The sequence below is a fragment of the Diceros bicornis genome, chromosome 31 (genome assembly GCF_020826845.1).
Source record: "Diceros bicornis minor isolate mBicDic1 chromosome 31, mDicBic1.mat.cur, whole genome shotgun sequence".
Classification (NCBI taxonomy): domain Eukaryota; kingdom Metazoa; phylum Chordata; class Mammalia; order Perissodactyla; family Rhinocerotidae; genus Diceros; species Diceros bicornis.
Genome location: NC_080770.1, coordinates 27,246,953 through 27,266,588, shown reverse-complemented (window position 1 = coordinate 27,266,588; position 19,636 = coordinate 27,246,953). Strand labels below are relative to the sequence as shown.

General features: G+C 38.0%; 1 long non-coding RNA gene across 1 annotated transcript in view; it reads right to left on the bottom strand.

Annotated features, from left to right (window-relative positions):
* Positions 1-1,885: 1,885 nt before the first annotated feature.
* The window catches only part of LOC131395218 (uncharacterized), a 44,228-nt gene continuing 26,477 nt past the window's right edge, over positions 1,886-19,636 (bottom strand). Inside the window, exon 6 of the long non-coding RNA XR_009216302.1 lies at positions 1,886-1,935. This is a non-coding gene — a long non-coding RNA (uncharacterized LOC131395218). The remainder of the gene's footprint in view (positions 1,936-19,636) is intronic.

Genomic DNA, 19,636 nt, shown 5'->3' with positions numbered 1-19,636 from the left:
GTTGGCAGGGTTGGTTTCTTCTAAAGCCTATACCCTTGGCTTGTAGACAATCATCTTCTCCTTGTATCTTTACATGATCTTCCCTCTCTGTGTGTCTGTGTCCTGATTTCCTCTTCGTGTGAAGACACCAGTCATTTTGGAATAGAATCCACCCATATTACTTTATGTCACCGTAATTATCTCTTTAAAGTCCTATCTCTGAATGCAGTCACATTCTGAGGTACTGGGGGCTAGGACTTCAACATGTGAATTTGGAGGCGATATAATTCAGCCCATAAACACAGCCCAATAGAAATCCCCATTTGGTATTGTTCTATCCTAGTACCTCTGCAAATTTCAGTTTTTACTTAGCAGCCTATTCTTGTCATTCAACAGTCCTTCTTCCCAATCCCCAACCCCAATCCTGCCCCAGGATATAGAAATGAAGCCCAGTGCTGTCAGGCTATGGCGACTGGTCCAGGGATTAGCACATGCTCCAAGCAATAAAATGAAATGCAATATAATTTTCCCTGGTAGAACAAAGCCTCCTACACTTCTCTCTTGAAGAGAAATCTAGAAAGATGCAACCTGGTGGGCCAGTAGGAGCCATTTTATAGCCAGGAAGGGTGAATCTGAGAATAAGTCAAATTAAGTTGGAGAACAGAGCAGACCTGAAAGACTAAGAGAATAGGGGGTCGGCGACACTTTTTGAGACTGTGGATCAAGCTATGCCTGAAGTCAAAATTATACCCAAACTTTCCCGTCACAATGATATTCCTTTTGCTTTAGCCATTTGGAATCTGGCTATCTGTAATCCTCAACAGAAAGAATCTTAACTGAAACAACAGTCTCATATCGATGGACAGCAGAAGTGAAGTTCAGGAACAGGCTGAAGAATAAATTAGGAAATGTTCCTTATGCTTTCATCTGTTTGCTCTATATTTGTGTTAAGTTTCTACAAGTCAAGATTACTTACCTAATTAATTCCACAAGTATCTACAAAATACTTACCAGAATCAGGTATTGTGCTATAGCATAGTTTCTCAACAGGATGACATTGCCCCAAAAGGGATGAAAATTGGTTCTTCTAGGGGTGGAAAAATCTTACTCTTTTTTGTGCAAAAAACACAGATATGCATACAGTACATTACCAGATATAGGGTATATTGGTGGTATTACAATTTCATGGGGCGAAAGGGACAATTAGGGGGAAAAATCTTTCCAAAAAGCCTTCTTAGAAGGGCAATAAAAAAAATGGTTGAGGAACGCTGTGCTAAAGGGAATTCGGAGAAATGCAGATACAAATAAATGTGGATGCAGTGGGCACTGTGATAGAGAAATATAAAAGGTACAATAAAGACCAAAAGAAAACGTATTTTCAATCCTATAGAAAAAGACGATTGAATGAAGAGTCAAAACAGTTATGTAGAAAATGATACTTTACCTTATTCTGAAAGCTAAGTAATCAAGTAGAAAAAGATCATCCTAGTCTGGAGGGCCATGTAAGCAAAAACATGGAAGCCTGAAGGGGTGTAGCTCAGTATGACTGGTTAGGCTATAAAAGGGAAGGCAGGCAATAAGGGAGGTAGGCATATCAAGTAGGAATATCTTACTAATAGTGGATTAAACATATAAGGTTTTTCTTCTCTCTTAAAAGAATTCTGGAGGTAGAAAGTTCTGGCTTTAATTCAAGAGCTGTAAGCTGTCAAGGCTGGCATTTTTGAAATTCTCTTTGCCTTTTTCTCCATGTTTGTCACCCCATCCATTCTAGGTGTTGGGGGCAGCTCCAGATACTCATGTCTAAGGCAGAAAAATGGGGAAATTGCATTTATTTTTACACGTCGATCAGCTTTTATCAAGAAAGTAAAAGTTTTCCCAAAATAACGTCTCCCTCCCTACTCGCTTGAGTCATTGGCCTGATGTGGATCACTTGGCCAGCCCCAGGCATGAAGGAGGCTGGGAAAATGGAGAACAGAATTGTCATAACTTGTTTAAACTAAGTATTCCAACACCTAGAGACACGCAAATTGCTGCTGCAAATTTAATCTCAGTACTGCTGGAAAGAAATATGTGGGGAATAGAGTTTTAGGCCAAGGAAGAAATGATCAAAGATCAAATTATTATTTAGTTCTCTGCAGCTAAGACTAGGCATAGAATAAAATTCCAATGTATTTTAGAAATCATTGTTATAGAGGTGACAAAATTATTGGTGGTTTTTATATTCCTCTTCATATTTCCAAATTTTATATAGTGAATATGTATTAGCCATATAATCGAGAAAAAACAAACATTATAATATTTTAAAAGGAACAGTTCCCAATAAAATTATTGCCTGGGGAAAAGAACTAGACCATTTTAAGACCTATGCTGGTGGAAAAATTAAGTATAGTGTATTTAGGTAATTGGACTAGAACACACAGAAAATACAGAAGAAAATTAGTGAGGCTCAGGAAGAGAGAAACATTAAGTGGTTTTCTTTTTTTTTTGTGAGGAAGATCAGCCCTGAGCTAACATCTATTGCCAATCCTCCTCCTTTTTTCCCCCTTTTTCTCCCCAAAGCCCCAGTAGATAGTTGTATGTCATAGTTGCACATCCTTCTAGTTGCTGTATGTGGGACGCTGCCTCAGCATGGCCGGAGAAGCAGCGCATCGGTGCACCCAGGATCCGAACCTGGGCCACCAGTAGTGGAGTGCGCACACCCAACTGCTAAGCTACAGGGCCGGCCCCCCAATAAGTGGTTTTCTGAATCCAACTCATACCAGTTCTTGAGAGCTGATTGCTAAATTTTTTGGAACTCTGTAAGTTGGTTTTCAAGCATAGCCATTATTAAAACTTAAATTTTGTAAACACAGTTTAAATAAAGGCAACAAATATGCAAAATAATCACTTCCTAATTATCTTACTGTATTTTTCTATTGTCTGTGTTCTTGAGGTCATGTCTCTTGTATTTGTATGATGGAAATACCAGATGATGGTACTGAACATCCCTTCCCAACTCCACTTTCAGTGACATCAAATTGGTAGGTTGAAATAGGGCACCACAGGAGTATTTACATCATGGAGATTGGCAGATGCTACAAAACAGAGCTTGATTTATTGTTTTATTGATTGTCTTTACTTAAGTGATAGAAAATGTTATTAATAAAAATTAAACTCAAATTATGTCTTATCTATAAATAATACATTGTAAATAGCACAAAAATTTGAGAAAGTGTTTTTCTATTAATATTAGTGCAATAATCACCATCTAACTCTTGAAACCTTTCCTTTCTCCTCTCTAAAACTATCAAGATTTCTTGATTCTTAAAAAACTGAACATGCAACTACCACAAAATCCAGCAATTGCACTCCCAGGCATTTATCCCAGAGAAATGGAAATTCATGTTCACATAAAAACCTGTACATGAATGTTTATAACAGCTTTATTTGTAAAGCCCAAATCTGGAAACAACCCAGGCATCCTTCAATGGAAGAATGGTTAAACAAACTGTAATAAATCCATACCACAGAATATGGTTCAGCAATAAAAATGAAGAAACTATTTATACATGCAACAACCTGGATGAATCTCCACAGAATTATGATGAGAGAAAAAAAGCCAATCCCAAAGGTTACAGACTATATAATTCTGTTTATACAGCATTCTTGAAATGAGAATGTTGTAGAAATGCAAACGAATTAGTAGTGAGTGAGTGAGGGGTCATGGGGGAAAGTGGGTGTAGCTATAAATGGACAATATTAGGGATCTTTGTAGTGATGTAAGTCTTCTGTATCTTGACTGTATCAATATCAATATCGTGGTTGTGATATTGTACTATACATTGCAAGATGTTATCATTGGCGGAAACTGGATAAAAGGTACATAGGATCTCTCTGTATCATTATTTATGACTGCATGTGAAGCTACACTTATCTCAAAATAAAAAGTTTAACTAAAATATAGAAAAAAGATCCCAATAGTTTATCTATTGCACAATAACAAATAAATTTCAAGTTAAAAAAAAAAAAGAAGCTTTCTTAATTCCCCTTCCACCTCTCTGTCTACTCCTCTCATTCTCTACTTAGCTATTCTTTTCTCATTGCACATATTCCTCTTTGATTATATCATCTGTTCTCACAGATTCAATCACCATCTGTATAATAAGTTTCCCAAATATGTACTCTCTCTTCTCTTAAAACTTGAAATTCGGTTACTGACTGGTCATACTCTTTGGATATCGTATAGACATTACACACTGAGTATGTCCAAAATTTAATGCAAAAGCAATTCAGTGGAGAAAGGCTAGTCTTTTCAACACTGTGCTTAAGTAATTGGATATCCATATGCAAGAAGGAGAGAAAGAGTGAGAGAGAGAGAGGGAGAGAGAAAGAAAGAAGGAAGGAAGGAAGGAAGGAAGGAAGGAAGGAAGGAAGGAAGGAAGGAAGGAAGGAAGGAAGGAAAGAAAAAGAAAGGCAGAAAGACAAAAACAGAAAGAAAGAAAGGAAGGAAGGAAGGAAGGAAGAAAGAAAAAGAAAGGAAGAAAAGAAGGAAGGAAGGAAGAAAGGAAGAAAGAAAAGATGAAAGAAAGAAAGAAAAGATGAAAGAAAGAAAGGAAACAAAGCAAGAAAGAAAGGAAACAAAGCAAGATACGAAAGAAGGCAAGATACGAAAGAAAGAGGAAAGAAAGGAGAAGAAATTCTATCCATACCTCTTACTTTATGCAAAAATTAACTCAAAATCGATCATTGACTTAAACATAGTATGTAAAACTGCAAAGCTTCTAGAAGAGAACATAAGCAAATTTCTTTGTTATCTTGGGTTAAGCAAAGATTTCTAGGATACAGCACCAAACACAAGGTCCAGAAAGAAAAGATGACAAATTGGTCTTCATCAACTTAAAAATTAAAAACTCCTACTGTACGAAACACACTGGTAAGAGAATAAAATCTAAGCTATAGACTGGGAGAAAATATTTGTAAGCATACATATGATAAAGGATATAAATATAGACATTATTAGATATATATAATTAGATATTATTTATATAATACAAAGAAATCTCAAAACTTAATAAGAAATCAAACAACCCAATAAAAAAACAGGGCAAAATATTTGAACACACACTTCATCAAAGAAGATATATGGATGACAAATAAGCTCAAGAAAAGATGCTCAACCTTATTAATCATTAGGGAAACAAAAATTAAAACTACCATGAGATATAATTAGAAACTTATCAGAATGACTAATGCTAAGAACATTACCAGACCAAATGTTGACAAGGATGTAGAGATATGAAAACTCTTATGTATTACTGGTAGGAATATGAAATGGCACAACTACTTTGGAAAACAGTTTGGTAGTTTCTTTAAAAATTAAACATACACTTATTTATATAATCTAGCTATTCCACTCCTAGATGTTTGCCTAAGGTGAACACTTAGATTATTGATTTTATATCTTTCCTCTTTTCTACTATATGCATTCAATGCTATAACTTTCCCTCTAGGTACTGCTTTTGCTGCATCCAACAAATTTTGAGAAGATGTGTTTTCATTTTCATTTCCTTCAAAATATTTTTAATTTCTCTTGGGATTTTTTCTCTGACCCATGTGTTATTTAGAAGTGTGCTGCTTAACCTCCATATATGTTGGGATTTTCCAGTTACCTTTCTGTTATTAATTTCTAGTCTAATTCCATTGTGGTCTGAAAGCAGACATTGTATGATTTCTATTCTCTTAAATTTGTTAAGGTGCATTTTATGGCCCTGAATGTGGTCTATCTTGGTGAATATTCCATGTGAGATTGAGAAAAATCTAGTATTCTGCTGTTGTTGGATGAAGTACTCAACAGATGTCAATTATATCCAGTGACGGATGGTGTTGTTAAGTTCAACTACGTCTTTACTGAAAAATCAGTAAAATGCCTGCTGAGTCTGTCCATTTCTGAGAGGGATGTTGAAGTTTCCAACTATGATAGTAGATTCTTATATTTCCCCTTGCAGTTCCATCAGTTTTTGCCTCATGTAGTTTGATGCTCTGTTGTTAAGTACCTACACGTTAAGAATTATTGTGTCTTCTTGGAGAATTGACTCCTTTATCATTATATAACATCCTTCTTTATTCTTGACAACTTTCCTTACTTTGAAGTCTGTTCTGGCTGAAATTAATATAGCTACTCTTGCTTTCTTTTAATTAGTGTTAGCATGGTGTATTTTTCTCCATCCATTTACTTTTAGTACATATGTGTCTTTATACTTAAAGTAGGTTTCTTGAAGACAACATATATTTGGTCCATGTTTTTTTGATCCACTCTTACGATCTCTGTCTTTTAATGCATGCATTTAGACCATTGACATTCAAAGTGGTTATGGGTATAGTTGGATTAATATCTACCATATTCATTATGATTTTCTATTTGTTGACCTTGTTCTTTGTTTTTATTTTTGTCTTCCACTACATTTCTGCCTTTTGTGATTTTAATTGAGCATTTCATATGATTCCATTTTCTCTCCTTTATTAGCATATCAGTTATACTTATTTTTTAACCTTTTTTATTCGTTGCTCTAGAGTTTGCAACATATATTCACAACTAATCCAAGGTCACTGTCAAATAACACTATACCACTTCATAGGTAGTTTAAGAACCTCATAACAAAATAATTCTAATTTCTTCTTCCTGTCACATATCATTGCTGTTAGTCATTTCATTTATTTATAAGCATACAGAAATATATATATATTTATATATGTGTAAATAAATATATATGATATATACCTAAGTATACACAATAGAATACATTATTGCTTTTATTATTTTAAAAAAAAAGTGGGATCTGTTGGTCAATTAAGAATAGGAATAGAGGGGAGTCAAGACGGCGGTGTAGGCAGACTCTGAAATCACCTCTTCCCACGGACACAGCCAATTTACAACTACTCATGGAAAAATTACTCCTGAGACAGAACTGAAAACTGGATAAGAGGAACTCCTGCAACAAAGGACAATCCTAATTGAGGTGGAAGAGGCAGAAACTCCCTTCTGGAGAGGAAAAACACCGTGTTCGCAAGTAGCCAGCTTCACTGCCACCCGGGAGCAGCCCACAGGTACGCAGCCCTCCCTGGAGGCACAGGGACCTGAGCCGGGGAGCGCCCCAGCTGTGGGTATTTTGTGGACCCAGCAAAACCGAGATGAGTGGCAGAATAACTGACTTTGCCTGCTACTAAAACATTGGGGAGTACCCCCAGAAAAGCTGGTTCACAAAAAAATTAAAACCGCTCTTAAAGGGCCCATGCGCAAACTCACCTATTTCAGAAAACAACCGAAAATCACCAGAAAGAAATGTGCACAGTGCTTTGGTGAAGAGACTCACCTGATAGGCCCTGAGTGCATCTTGGTGAGAGGTGAGACCTCTCCAGGGACTGGGACATTGGCGGCAGCCATTGTTGTGGCCTGGTGTGGGCCTGCTGACACAGACACCATTGGAGTTCTCCCTGAGGCCTGCTAGCCCAGGGTCTGCCCCACCCGCTAGAGCACCCGATTTAATCCAGCTCAGCCAGGGCAGGCAGCCCACCCTAGAGACTGGCCCCACCCAACAACAAGCCCTCAGGCAACTTGTGGGCCTGCACAGATTGGTGACTGGATTCTCTGCAGCCTGGCAAGTGAGCCCACTTCAGTGGGGCAGGGCGTGCACAAGGAGCAGGTGGAGAGTGTGGGGCAGTGGTGGACTGTGTGGGGCTCCCACCGTGGAGAGACTGGGTCCACTTCAGGTGGTCGGGGCGCACACACAGGGCAGGACTGTGTTGACTGTGTGTGGGGGCCTGTGGGCGGCAGGGCTTGTCAGCTGCAGAAGACTTGTGCTTCTCAAAGACCCACATAGGGGGTTTGCCCTACCTTCCAAAGCCTGAAATAATTGGGTGCTCCTGTGCCTGAGGCCAGCTCCACCCAGCTGCAATCCTCAGAGAGCTGACAAGAGACCTAAAGGCTGGAGGCTTATAGCAATTGTAAGCCCCTGAGCCTAACAACCTGCAACACTGGGGGCCTACTCACCTAAAAGAAATACTGCAACACAAATGTGCTATTAGAACTTGCAGCCAACTGTGCTGGGGCTCCCCACACCCGATAAAGAGACTGAAAGGTCCACAACAACTACAAACAGCTGAGCATTACAACAGCTGACCAGGAGCATAACTCAGCCTACCTGGGCACCTACAGGGAGAGCAAACAGGCCACAACAGAAGGACACACGTAGCCCACATAGGGGTCACCCCTGGAACATTGAGAACTGAGGGAAGCACACTGCAGGACTCTTAAGGCATCATTTGTATAAGGTCACCTATCCAAGACGAGGAGACATAGCTGACCTACCTAATACGTAGACACACACACAGGGAAAGAGGCAAAATGAGGAGGCAAAGGAATACATTCAAAGTAAGGGAACAGGACAAAACTCCAGAAAAGGAACTAAGTGAAACAGAAATGAGCAACCTACCCGACAGAGAGTTCAAACTAAGAGTGTTAAGGATGCCACTGATCCGGGGAGAAGAATAGATGAACTCAGTGAGAATGTCAACAAAGAAATGGAAGATATAAAAAACAACCAATCAGAAATGAAGAATACGATATTGGAAATGAAAAATTCACTAGAGGGAATCAAAAGCAGAGTAGAGGATACAGAAGAACGGATCTGTGAGCTGGATGAAAGACTAGAAGAAATTACACAAGCTGAGCAGGTAAAAGAGAAAAGAATTAAAAAGAGTGAGGACAGTCTAAGGGACCTCTGGTACAACATCAAGCACACTAACATCCGTGTTATATCTGTCCCGGAAGGAGAAGAGCGAGACAAAGGGGCAGAGAATATATTTCAAGAAATAATACATGAAAACTTCCCTAACCTAAGGAAGGAAACAGACATCCAGGTAGAGAAAGCACAGAGAGCCCCAAACAAGATAAACCCAAAGAGGCCCACACCAAGACACATCATAATCAAAATGTCCAGAATTAAAGATAAAGAGAGAATCCTAAAAGCCACAAGAGAAAGTCAAGTTACATAAAAGGAAGCCCCATAAGGCTATCAGCTGACTTCTCAGCAGAAACCTTACAGGCTAGAAGAGAGTGGCACGATATATTTAAAGGGCTAAAAGGAAAAAACTTACAGCCAAGAATACTCTACCCAGCAAGGTTATCATTCAAAATAGAAGGAGAGATCAAAAATTTCCCAGACAAGCAAAAATTAAAGGAGTTTATCACCAAGAAACCAGTGCTACAAGAAATGTTAAAGGGACTGATTTAAGGGGAAAGAGAAGATCACAAATAGGAAAAATTATCTATTTCCATGGTAAGAGGGTAATGGATACAAATGCACAAAAAAGAGGTTAGATATGTATCAAAAACATAAAATGAGGGAGGAGGGGAGTTAAAGAGTAGAGCTTTCAGACAGAAGTCAAACTAAACAGACCATCAATTCTGTATAGAAGGAGCAAGGAACAGAGAAGGACTACTAAAACACTGAGAAAAAATAAAAAGTTAAAAAATGGCAGTAAGTACATACTTATCAATAGCTACTTTAAATGTCAATGGACTAAATGCTCCAATTAAAAGGCATAGGGTGGCTGACTGGATAAAAAAACAAGACCCATATATATGCTGCATACAAGAGACACACTTCAGAAATAAAGACACTCACAAACTGAAAGTGAAGGGGTGGAAAAAGATACTCCACGCAAATGGCAATGAAAAGAAAGCTGGGGTTGCAGTACTCATATCAGACAAAATAGACTTTAAAACAAAAACTGTAAAAAGAGACAAAGAAGGGCATTACGTAATGATCAGGGAACAATCCAACAAGAGGATATAACACTTGTAAATATCTATGCACCCAATGTAGGTGCACCTAAATATATAAAGCAATTATTAACAGACATAAAAAGAGAAATAGACAGTAACACAGTAACAGTAGGGGACTTTAACACTCCACTTACACGAATGGATAGATTATCTAAACAGATGATCAATAAGGAAACATTGGCCTTAAATGACACACTAAAACAGATGGACCTAGTAGATATATACAGAGCATTCCATCCAAAAACCAAAGAATACACATTCTTTTCAAATGCACATGGAACATTTTCCAGGATTGATCACATATTAGGCCACAAAGCAAGTCTCTATAAATTTAAGAAGATTGAAATAATACCAAGCATCTTTTCTGACCACAACGGTGTGAAACTGGAAATCAACTATAGGGAGAAAATCAGAAAAGCAACAAATACGTGGAGATTAAACAAAATGCTACTGAACAACGAATGGGTCAAGGAAGAAATCAAAGAAGAAATCAAAAAAATACCTGGAGACAGGGGCCGGCCCCGTGGCGCAAGCAGTTAAGTGCGCACGCTCCGCTGCGGCGGCCCGCGGTTCGCTGGTTCGGATCCCGGGCGTGCACCGACGCACTGCTTGGTAAGCCATGCTGTGGCGGCGTCCCATATAAAGTGGAGGAAGATGGGCACCGATGTTAGCCCAGGGCCGTCTTCCTCAGCAAAAAAAAAAAAGAGGAGGATTGGCGGATGTTAGCTCAGGGCTGATCTCCTCACAAAAAAAAAAAAAAAATACCTGGAGACAAATGACAATGAAAATACTACATGCCAGAATTTATGGGATACAGCAAAAGTGGTTCTGCGAGGGAAGTTTATAGCAATACAGGCCTATCTCAACAAACAAGAAAAAGCTCAAATAAGCAATCTAATAATGTACCTAAAGGAAATGGAAAAAGAAGAACAAACAAAGCTCAAAATCAGTAGAAGAAGGGAAATAATAAAAATCAGAGCAGAAATAAATGAAATAGAGACAAAAATATAATAGAAAAAATTGATAAAACCAAGAGCTGGTTCTTTGAACAGGTAAACAAAATTGACAAACCTTTAGCTGGACTCACCAAGAAAAAAAAGAGAGAAGGCACAAATAAGTAAAACCAGAAATGAAAGAGGAGAAGTTACAACAGACACTTCCAAAATACAAAAGATTATAAGAGGATACTATGAAAAGCTATATGCCAACCAATTCGACAATGTGGAAGAAATGGATAAATTCTTAGAATCATACAACCTTCCAAAACCGGATCAAGAAGAAGTAGAGAATTTGAATAGACCAATCACCAGTAAGGAGATCAAAACAGTGATCAAAAACTTCCCCAAAAATAAAAGTCCAGGACCAGACGGCTTCCCTGGTGAATTCTACCAAACATTCAAAGAAGAATTAATACCTATCCTTCTCAAACTCTTCCAAAAAATTGAGGAGGTGGGGAAGCTCCCTAACTCACTCTACGAAGCCAACATTACCCTGATACCAAAACCAGAAAAGGACAACACAAAAAAAGAAAATTACAGGCCAATATCACTGATGAACTTTGATGCAAAAATCCTCAACAAAATACTAGCAAATCACATACAACAATACGTTGAAAAGATTATACACCATGATCAAGTGGGATTTATTCCAGGTATGCAGGGATGGTTCAACATTCGCAAATCAATCAATGTAATACACCACATTAATAAAACGAAGAATAAAAATCACATGATCATCTCAATAGATGCAGAGAAAGCATTTGAGAAGATACAGCATCCATTTATGATAAAAACTCTGAATAAAATGGGTAAAGAAGGAAAGTACCTCAACATAATAAAGGCCGTATATGACAAACCCACAGCTAATATCATCCTCAATGGTGAAAAACTGAAACCTATCCCTCTAAGAACAGGAACCAGAGGAGGATGCCCACTGTCACCACTTCTAAGTAACATAGTACTGGAAGTCCTAGCCAGAGCAATCAGGCAAGAAAAAGAAATAAAAGGGATCAAATGGGAAACGAAGAAGTGAACCTCTCACTATTTGCAGATGACATGATTTTATATATAGAAAACCCTAAAGAACCATCCAAAAAACTTTTAGAAGTAATAAACAAATACAGTAAATTTGCAGGATACAAAATCAGCATCCAAAAATCAGTTGCATTTCTATACACTAACAACGAAGTAGCAGAAAGAGAAATTAAGAATAAAACTCCATTTACAATTGCAACAAAAACAATAAAATACCTAGGAATAAACTTAACAAAAGAGGTGAAAGATCTGTACACCGAAAACTATAAAACATTGCTGAACGAAATTGAAGAAGACACAAAGAAATGGAAAGATATTCCATGCTCTTGGATTGGAAGAATTAACATAGTTAAGATGTCCATAATTCCTAAAGCAATCTATAGATTCGATGCAATCCCTATCAAAGTTCCAACAACATTTTTTACAGAAATAGAACAAAGAATCCTAAAATTTATATGGAACAACAAAAGACCCCGAATAGCTAAAGGAATCCTGAGAAAAAAGAACAAAGCTGGAGGTATCACACTCCCTGATTCCAAAATATACTACAAAGCTATAGTAACCAAAACAGCATGGTACTGGCACAAAAACAGACACACAGATCAACGGAATAGAATCGAAAGCCCAGAAATAAACCCACACATCTATGGACAGCTAATCTTCGACAAAGGTGCCAAGAACATACAATGGAGAAAAGAAAGTCTCTTCAACAAATGGTGTTGGGAAAACTGGATAGCCACGTGCAAAAAAATGAAAGTAAACCCTTACCTTATACCATACACAAAAATTAACTCAAAATGGGTTAAAGCCTTGAATGTAAGACCTGAAACTAGGAAACTTCTAGAAGAAAACATAGGCAGTACGCTCTTCAACATTGGTCTTAGCAACATATTTTCAAGCACCATGTCTGACCAGGCAAGAGAAACAATAGAAAAAATAAACAAATGGGACTACATCAAACTAAAAAGCTTCTGCACAACAAAGGAAACCATCAACAAAATGAAAAGACAACCTAACAATTGGGAGAAGATATTTGCAAACCATCTATCTGATAAGCGGTTAATCTCCAAAATATATAAAGAACTCATGCATCTCAACAACAAAAAAACCAACAACCCTATTTAAAAATGGGCAAAAGACCCGAACAGACATTTCTCCAAAGTAATATACAGATGGCCAACAGACATATGAAAAGATGTTCAAAATCATTAACTATCAGGGAAATGCAAATCAAAACTACAGTGAGATATCACCTCACGCCCGTCAGAATGGCTATAATTAACAAGACAGGAAACAACATGTGTTGGAGAGGATGTGGAGAGAAGGGAACTCTCATACACTGCTGGTGGGAGTGCAAACTGGTGCAGCCACTATGGAAAACAGTATGGAGATTCCTCAAAAACTCAAGGATAGAACTACCATATGATCCAGCTATTCCACTGCTGGGTATTTATCCAAAGAACTTGAAAACACCAATGAGTAAAGATACATGCACCCCTGTGTTCATTGCAGCGTTATTCACAATAGCCAAGACTTGGAAGCAACCTAAGTGCCCATCAAGGGATGAATGGATAAAGAGGATGTGGTATACATACACAATGGCATACTACTCAGCCATAAGAAACAATGAAATCCAGCCATTTGTGACAACATGGATGGACATTGAGGGTATTATGCAAAGTGAAATAAGTCAGAGGGAGAAGGTCAAATACCGTATGATTTCCTTCATTAAGCAGTAGATAATAACAACAATAAACAAACACATAGAGACAGAGATTGGATTGATGGTTACCAGAAGGGACGAGTGGGTGGGAGGAAGGCGAAAGGGATAATTTGGCACATGTGTGTGGTGATGGGTTGTAATTGGTATTTGAGTGGTGAACATGATGTAATCTATGCCGAAATAGAAGTATAACGATGTACACCTGAAACTTATACAATGTTATAAACCAATGTTACTGCAATAAACAAAAATTTAAAGAAAAAAAAAGAATAAGAATAGAAAGTTGGAGTTTTTTTTTACCTTCACTTATTCCTTCTTCAGTGCTCCTCCTTTCTTTAGGTAGAACTGAGTATCTGACGTATAATATTTTCCTTCTCTCTAAATAACTTCTTTTAACATTTCTTGCAAGGGAAGTCGACTGGCAACAAATTCCCTCAGCTTTTGTTTGTCTGACAAAATCTTTATTTCTCTTTCACTTTTGCAAGGGTAATTTTGCAGGGTACAGAATTCTAGGTTGATAGGCTTTTCTCCCAACACGTTAAATATTTCACTCCACTGTCTTCTTGCTTACACGATTTCTGAGGAGATGTTGAATGTAATTCTTAATGTTGTTCCTCTATAGGTAAAGTGTTCTTTTCCTCTGGCTTTTTTCAGAATTTTTTCTTTATCTTTGATTTTCTGTAGTTTCAAAATTATATACTTAGATGTAGTTTTTTTCTTTGGCATTTATCCTGCTTGATGTTCTCTGAATTTCCTGGATCTGCAGTTTGGTGTCTGACATTCATTTGGGGGAAATTCTCAGTCGTTGTTTCAAATTTATTCTGTCCTTTTTTCTCTTCCTTCTTCTGATATTCCCATTATGTGTATGTTATACCTTTTGTAGTTGTCCCATAGTCATTGAACATTCTGTTCCATTTTTTTCAGTTTTTTTTTGGTCTTTGCTGTTCTGTTGTTGAGGTTTCTATTAATATATCCTCTAGCTCAGAGTTTCTTTCTTCAGCCATGTCTAGTCTACTTATAAGCCCCTCAAAGGCATTCTTCATTTCTGTTACATTCATTTTTTTATTTCAAGCATTTCTTTTCAATTTTTTCTTAGGATTTTCATCTCTCTGCTTGCATTGCCCATCTGTTCTTGTGTGCTGTCTACTTTATCCATTAAAGTCATTGGCATATTAATCATAGTTGTTTTAAACTCCTTGTCTGATCATTCCAACATTCCTGCCATGTCTGGGTCTGATACTTGCTCTGTCTCTTCAAGTTGTGTTTCTTGCTTTTGGTATTCCCTGTACTTTTTTTTCTTGATAGCTAGACATGATGTACTGAGTAAAAAGAAGTGCTGTAAATGCTTTTAGTAATGTGGTGATGAAATGTGGGGAGAGGGGAAATGTTTTATGTCCTATGACTAGGTGTCAGTCTTTTAATGAGCCTATACCCCCAGACTGTGAACTTCGCAAGTGTTTCTCAGTACGCCACCCCCACCAAGTGGGACAAGATAGCTAGAGTAGGCTGGAGTTGCATATTTCCCTACCCCAGGTCAGTTAGAATCTGATGAAATCCCAGCAGATTAGGCTCTGGTTAAGTAGCTTCCTTAAGGTCAGGGCTTGTTAAGAAGAACAGAGTGTTCTGGCTTATTTCAAAATAGTTCCTTTCCCTCTCCCGCTGGAAGCATGAGATTTTTCTTAGATATTTACTGGGGACTCTGGTTGAGCTCCTAGAGGTAAATCACACAATACTGTGGGGACCCTCCTATGACAGTGTCCCCTGGAGTTTTTAACTCTCAGAGTTGCCCACATTGAGCCTCCAGCAATTTATCAATTATAATTCTGGTTTTCCACCCCTGGCGCTTGATCCCATGGTGATTTCTATGGTGATTTTTGCTTGTGAGTTTGTGCTCTGGTGAGCTATGACTCTCTGCATTCACCTGTCTCTCCAATCTTGGGAGCACTGCTCTGCCCCATGTCGTCTCCTCTCTTATGGATCCAAAAGGAGATATTAATTTTTAAGTCTGTTCAGCTTATTACGTCTTGTTAGGACAGAGTGGAGACTTTTAAGCTCCTTACATGCAGAACCATAAACCAGAAGTCTTTCCAATAATGCGCTTTTAATAAAAAATAAAAACTGGCTTATTGGCGGAAACCACATGGGGAAGGCATCTATTTTGGGCAACTTGTGGTGATTCTCTACCCCTCTGTGTATCCTCATCTTTTCAATAAGAGCTTGAAGCTCCTCTCATAAAAAATTTGATTGTATTTCTTTATCTCTTAAAGCTGGGTTGGGCCTGTGGCTTTCTTTAGCCAATAAGATATGACACAGTGAAGATGTGGCAGATCTGAGAGTACGCCTCAAGAGGCCTTGCACTGTTTCACTTTCTGTCTTACGACTCTGCCTAAGCTAGCCTGCTGGAAAATGATGAAAACATGGAGTACAGGAAAGTTAACTCTGCCAAACCATTGTATATCAGCCATTTCCTCTGCTAAGGGTCTTCTCAGAAGGACAAGAGCAGGAGAAATTATGCACCTATAGATAATAATACCAGGGAATGATGGCTATAGGAGTGAAGGCACTGGAAAAAGAGAGGTGGGAGGGAGAGTGCTGGTGCACCAGTGACTGAATTTCTGCCCTATTCAGACCCCATTCTAACATATGGAGGTGAAACCTCATCTAACTCAGGAAAAGACTATTTTAAAGATATACTCTTTTGCCATACTTTCGGAATAAATTTATTTGATGTTTTGTATTGCTAAATTATTATTCTGACATTGTGATATTTTTGGAAGATATCTGATTAAAGACCAGTAAATGTGTTTTTTAATATTGGGAATAATCACTACATATGTTACACTTTATTTTGCTTTGACCATATGTTAAGGACACCTGTGACTTCTACTGATTCAGCATTCATCCTGTTTTCTGTTCCCTGTACTTCCAGGGGGGAATTCATTCTCTACTGTTGGAGTACAGATGAACCCCAGAAGAGTGAGCATAAACCCAGGCTTGGCCAATATGAATATTTCACACCAGGAGTAGATATATTATCCAACTTATACAACCAAGTCCCATATAAAAGTTCTCTGCAGTATTTGCTGAGAAATAGTGCCTTTTTCTGCTGGTTTATTAACCTGCTAAGATGTGAGTCTGAGGCATCTGGAGCCATCTTACCTGTTATTTGTGACAGAGCTTGTATAAGAGATGGAGAGAAAGAGAGGGCCCTGATAGTATCATTTAAGTCCCTGGATCCTGTCCTGGCTGAAGCTTATGTGCCAGTGGACTTTCTAGGTATGCGAGCCAATAAATCCCCTTTAATGCCTAATGCAGTTTCAATTGTGTTTCCACCTCTACGACAAATGATTTCTAACAAATATATCATGGCCTTAGGATATTGGTAACCACCTCATCCATCCTGCACACATTAACCTGCTTGATCAAGAATAGACTCTATCATTCCCTGAGGTTACAAACTCAAGATGCATCTCAAGAAAAAACAGTCCCAGCCAAGCCTCTGAAATGGTTACCCAGGAAAGTATGAGAGCCTACACTTGCAGGAAATGCCTCAGAAAAAAAGCAGAAACAAACACAAAATGAGTAAGAAAGATACAGGAAAAACAATATCTGACAACATTGCCACACAGGAAAAGAAATAATTAATTCAAGCAAGAAGGAGAAATTGAGCTCAATTTGTGCTGTATATGTGTTCACGGGAGCAATGAAAGTTTTTTGAGAGCTAGTTATTCAGGATCCTACAAAGCCTGACAATTCCAAGGAAAAGAGAAAACAGGAGGAAGGAGAGTAGAATCTGCTCCCTGTAAAACAATGCTAGATGCAATTTTTCCCTGTTCACCCTCAGCATTTCTCTTAATGGATGGCACTGTGTACCTTTCCAGTTATTATCAGGCTCAGGTCTTCATTGTCTACAGGGGCTCTGTCCAGGGTCTGTTCCTGCTGTTTTAATCATTATTACAAAAGGAAAGAAGCAAGAATCCCAGCAAGTGCCTTACTAGTCTGTTTCCTAAAACCCTCACTGAGGCAATTTATGCCAATCGCCTCCCTTCAATCATGTCCTGTGGCTTTGGTACAAGACCAGCAGCGGGGAGTCAACAAAGTCTCTCTTGGTCACTGACTCAGCAGCAGAGGACATTTAATCTGAGGCACTTGCTTCTTTGGGGGAAGGAGAGCTACACCATGTTACAGACACAGCCCCCTTATTATATAAGTTTCTGGATAATGCAGCTATTTCCATAACCCAGCAGGTGGCTTAGAGAATTCAGTTCTCTCAAGAAAGGCCCTAGAATGGAAAAGTGTCCAAGCAGTAATCAATTCTTAAAAAGGAAGTACCTAGTTAGTCACTGTTTATATGAAAATAAGGAGAAAGTAATCCTTAAAAAAATCTTACAATCACATTGTGCTTTAGTATTTAAAAAGGACCTTCAGGGATATTAAATTTGAAAACAGCTCTGAGAGGTAGATAAGAAGAAAGATATTGTATCCATTTTATGGGTATAGAAACTGAAATATAGAGAGGCGTACTTTACTTATCAAGCCACATAGCAACTAAGTAACAGAGCCAAGAGCAAGTGAACATCTCCACAAGGTACTGATGATTCATTTATTTAATAAACCACAACTGACCACCTATTAAGTTCTTGCTATTGCTTATGTCCTGGAGACACAAGCTTATATCTAAAATTACTTTGCTTACACTAACCTCTATTCTGATGTAATTTCTTGAGTGGAAGAGGAAAGGGTAGCATTAAAATCAACATGTTGAGAATTGCTTAAGACAGTATGTTGTAATACATCATGGGTAACAGAATGAAAGAATACTGGAAGCGATGGATACAGAAGCAAGGACTCTACAGGGAACAGCGGAAATCCTAAGGGACGAATGGGTGATTCTACCTGGTAGAAGTTGGAGAATTAAAAGTAAAAAAGCCTTCCCAGCATACATGGGATACAGGAGCCAGGCCTTGAAATCTGAGTAAAGTGGGGTATGCAAGTGAATGATAGACCCTCATGGCACGAGGAAGAGTGTGAGGAGAGGCATGGAGGTCATATACGAAGTCATCAGACATTCATGGAGGATCTTCAAGGACACGTGATGAATTAAAGACAAGTAATTCTTTTCAAGGACGTGTTAGTACTTTTCCTTAATACTGTGATGCTGCCCCTAAACTTCAGAGGATTTTTCTTTTGTCCTTAAACATCAATTCCCCCCATACTTGTGCCAGTAATTGAGATTTTTCTCTGGCCAAAAGAATATGAAAACTCCAACCAAGAAGTCCTACTTAACTTCTAAACTACTAGTTAAAAACAAATATAAAAGTATCTCAATAATTCCAGAGACATGGAGAAAAAAAATAAATAGCCCTGAAGAGGGTATATTTGTGCATAAATATAAATATTATTTTCTTTTTCTAGAAAACTACCAGGAAACCAAAATCAAGATAAACCCTTCCCTTGACTGTAAATATTACAAAGATCATAATATACATATTGATTTTGAAGACAGATTTGTCTGAATTAGTTCTTAATTACACTACGTAGAGGCAGGATGATCTGATATCACTCTGGTCAATTTATAAAGTGTCCTATCATCACGCTTCATATACTCTCTCAGACTAACCCAAGATCATAGCTTTTTAAACCGTATATTTTATAGTATTCATGAAGTTTTATTATTCATTCAAGAAATACGTCTTGAGAACATTTTATATATAAGTTATGAATTGAGGCACTGTCGTGGTACAATTTCACGCACCAAAAATGCATTCAGTACTTCCAACTCACCTTTTGGGTAATAAGACAGGGTACAAATAAATATATTCATTTAGTCACTACCATATATTATTTGCTTCTGCAAGAATCCACTTTGGCTAGAGACATGCCCTGGATTAATCAAACACCTTTGACTAGCTCTTAGTGACAGCAGATTAAATATTAACTACTCTTTTTGTTGTTAGTAATGTTCTTCCAGTAAGTTAGATATTATACATGGTCTCTTGTGTCAGTGTAGTAATGTTTTACGTCTACAGTTCTCAAACTTTTGGCCTCAGGACCCTTTGTATTCTTAAAAATTATTGA